Source organism: Pteropus vampyrus, unplaced genomic scaffold, assembly GCF_000151845.1.
Source record: "Pteropus vampyrus isolate Shadow unplaced genomic scaffold, Pvam_2.0 Scaffold402, whole genome shotgun sequence".
Classification (NCBI taxonomy): Eukaryota; Metazoa; Chordata; class Mammalia; order Chiroptera; family Pteropodidae; genus Pteropus; species Pteropus vampyrus.
Genome location: NW_011889183.1, coordinates 278,944 through 282,977, shown reverse-complemented (window position 1 = coordinate 282,977; position 4,034 = coordinate 278,944).

Below are 4,034 nucleotides of genomic sequence, written 5' to 3'. Positions count from 1 at the left end.
TCTCTAATTAGATATGTACTTTCAAACAATATTGGAAAATAGCTACCTTTAACATTTGTTCTGTGCACCTGTCATCCCGTATTGGCTCAGAGCGGTGACTTGACTTGCCTGTTCCGTGTGCCCTCGGCTTTTCTCCACGAACCCCTGTCAGTGACGCCGCCAGGAATCTCGTGTTGTTTTCTGACCTTTCGTCGTGAAGAATGTACATTTAATTACCGGGAAGGCGGCTATGACATCATAGGTCAGGCCGAGCGCGGCTACCGCCCCGGAGAGGCTGGGTGTAGGGGTGGGGGCGGGATGTCTTCAAGCCCCCCAGTGGAGTCCTGTATGCAGTGTGGCCCCTCATCCCACCCAGCCGTGGTGAGCACGTGGTCCATCAATAAAAGTAAGTCAACTGCAGAGGGTACAAACACACCTGACACATTAAAAACTACAGATACTGACTCGGTCTCGCTCGCGGTCAAAGACTATTCTCGGATGAGTCTTCTCAGTGGAAGGGATTGGCTTCCATGATTTCTAGTCCGTTTTTGTAACGTCTAGTGGTTTGTTGAGATATTTGCAAAGCAAATGAAGTGCCGTGGCCAAGTAGAAATTTTCTTTTAATTTTGCAGAGTCGTATGACAGGATGTTTGTCTTTATCCAGTCCTTACAAGGCATGCAAACGTTTCATGGGGGAAAATAACACTATACCTATGTTAGTGTTTCTCAATGTACGTGTGTCGATAAAGAGTTTTCAATAAGTCGACATTTCATTTGGATCACGTGATTCACTAACGGGGTAACTGGCGTGGATGGGGCTAGGAGCAGTCTTGGCGGATCTTTGGGGGACATGAGCCACGGCTGTGGAGTAAAGGGCCTCTGAGAGCAGCTCTGGCACCCACAGGTGCAGGGCCCCCACGGGCCGCGGGGCAGGTGGCGAGCTGCTAGCAGGAAAAGCAGGAACTCCGGCCGGAGGCCCTGTCCGCACTCAGCTGGTAGCGTGAGCTCGCCCAGAACTGGCCCGCGTGAGCACGCCGGGCCCTGCGTCCCCACCACTCACACTGTCCCCCACGTGACAGCGAGAACACACCTTCCTGCCGAGATCCTGCTGGCACCGGGCCTCGCACAAGCTAATTTCACAGCTTCGGGCTGCAGTGGTTGGCAGAGCCATGCTCAGGGGTGCTGTCCGGGGTGCTGTCCAGGCTCCTGACACTGGTGGCGGGACCCACAGAATGAGACGCCTTGAGAGGGTGGTCGCGTCTCAGGGACGAGGCCACTCGTGCCTGGCCATCTTCTGCGGGCCTTCTGCTCACCTCGCTTCAGCCCTGCTGTCTCCACGTGCAGGACCCCGAAGCGGGGGCCGAAAGGGGGAACGGGAGCCCCGGCTTAGCCCGGGCTCCGCGAAGTCGATCTCTCATCCTAAGGCGGCAGCTGGAGGAGGTCTCTGCAGACTGGGCAGGTGAGGAGCGCGACCCGTCCCGTGCTCTCCCTGGAGGATGCCTCGTGGCCTCACACCAGGATTCCGGGGGGGGGGTCCCCTTGTGGGGCGTTGAGAAGACTCGTCTGGTTCCCACAGGGGGAGGGGCGATGCTCAGATGTCCAAGGGACCAGGAGGCGAGGGGACTCGCTCCTTTGGCCACGCCCACGCCCAGAGGGGAGGCTGCGTCTCTGCCTGAGACATTTTGGTTATTACTTCGGACACCGCCAGGGTCAGAGCAGAGAGCGGCGCACTGCAGAAGCGCGGCGAGAACCTCTAATACCTTTGCGGGGACCGCACAGACTCAGTGGCGAGGAAGAAACTGCGCAGCCGCAGTGGCCACCAGCCCGCGGGACCCCGGCTGGCCGGCGCGTGGCACCCCTGGCGTCCGCGCTCGCGTAACCCAGACTCTGCTCCTTCCTGCGGTGCCCGGCCCTGCGTGGGTCAGGCCCCGGCCTGCACCTGCCACGTCCATCCGCTGTCCTCCGGGTTGAAGTCTTAACCAAATGTGACATCTCAGGAGGGGAGCCGGGCGCAGAGCCCACGAGCTTGTTTTCTTTTTCCTGAAAACAACACCGAGGCTCGCGGACGGGGCTGCCCATCCGGGCCGCAGGGGCGCAGCCGGGGCGGCGTCTGCTCTCCCCGCAGGGTCGCTTCGTTTTCAGCTCGGAGATGCGCCCGCCCGCCCGCTCCCCACGGCCCTGCTCGCCTTGCCTCGCGCTTTATCGATTCCTGTCCCCAGGCTGCCACTGCTGTTGCTTCTCGCCTGGGAAGGGAGGCGAGCTCCAGACCCACGGGCGACCCGGCCCCAGCTGCCTTCCTTGTGGCCAGCTTCGTGATGGTCTTATCGCCCCAGAACCCCCTTTCCGGGGTTCCCCAACTGCGCGGCTGCACACTCGCACGAACATTGGAACCAGGCCCGAGGGTGCCACGGCCGTTTGACTTTCAGCAAACCTTGACTGCGGGTGACACGCCATGCCTCCAGAAGGACGAGCAGCCCCCGGCTGCCGGCAATCGCTTTGTGCAAACGGCGGGATTGGCAGAGCTGCACAAGCCAGGCGTGTGCCCGCCCGGGGACAAAAATGACAGGGCTCTGCCACCTCGTCGCACACTGCGGGGCTGCTGTCCCCGCCGTCTCTGGGAACAGTCACTCTCTGCGTCATGCAAGCTGCTCCAGCTCTCGGGGACAAGGGACAGGGTCTGACTTATTTCCAGGGAGCAGAAAAGTCTGCTCGTGAAGTCATTTCAAAGTGTTTGTGTTCCCTGTGCCCACGTAGACGCTTTCTAACTGAAATGCAGCTAGTGCCCCTCTCCGGTGGACGGCCTGCCTCAGCCTCGGTTTCCGGTCTCTACCTGGGGGTTGACATGCCCGTGACTTAACCGCTGAGCACCCGAACACGGCAGACACCGACACTCCGCGGACGCCGTTTCCGCCCCCAGCAGTGAGCACGGGGCGTCCCCGGGGGAGCCGCCCGCGGGACAGTGCCAGCGGGGGATGGCGCAGGGCGTGGCCGGGCCGGGGCTGCGGGCCGCTCCCCCAGGGGCTCCCGGCATTTACGGTCGAGCGAGGCGCTTTGCAAGTTGTATGCGCAGCGCAGGGACCCACCCACCTCCGCATGTGACACGGAGCAGCGGGTGCAGTCCGGCGCTGGGTAGACTTGACTTTCAAAATCGTTCCACACACGGGCCTGGTTTTAAATTTCCTCCCAAGGTGTCGGACATTGACTAGCTCTCCTGTCACTTTCTGCCAGGGGCCTTACGTAATAAGCAATCCACGTCCCCTGCCAGAGCCACCTACAAGCAGCTAATGCGAACCGAAGAGGTGGCCTTCCCATCCGCCTCAGATTTAAACTGACCGCTCTGCTCAGCACCAAATAAAACACGCTCTGTGACCTCTGACCTCGCCCTCCCGCCCACAGAGACCGACGCAGGCTCCTCAAAGCCCCGCGTAGGCGAAGCAGAGCTCTGCGGCTGCGTGGGCTGCAGTCGCTGGTCCACACGGGTCGCTGGGCAGCGCCCTGCGCTGTCGGTCTACACTCTCGCCCGTTTTCTGTATTTATTGGCTTTGCTCATACAACACGGCTCCTTTGCTTTTCCTGCGGCAGTAAATCCGCATCAATATGAGGAACTGTCTGCCTGACGGAGGCGTCGCGTTTTCCTCGGTGGCCGAGTGTCCCTGCGCCCCAGCGCCCTGCCGCCCCCACTCTCGCTCCATCGCGGGAAGGGCGCGGCGGGCACGAGCCCACGAGCATCCAGACACACGACCACGGAGTGGGTTCGTGCTGCCCCGCCGGGGCTCCGGTCCACCGTCTGACCCGGCCATTGCGTTCGGGTCCCTCACAGGACCGTGGATGGCCATCGATCCCCGTCCGGATGCATCCTCTGTGGCCTCTCTGTTCTGAAGACTTGGCCTCTGGAACTAGGGGCACCTCGAGGCCCAGAATCTGGGTGACGTCACTGGGACCTCTCAGGCTCCGTGCTTCCGTGTCTGTGACGTGAGACTGTGCACGCCTGTGTGACGTGTGACTCAGCACCGCCAGGAGGGTCGACCGAAACCACGTGTGTGAAATCAGCACCC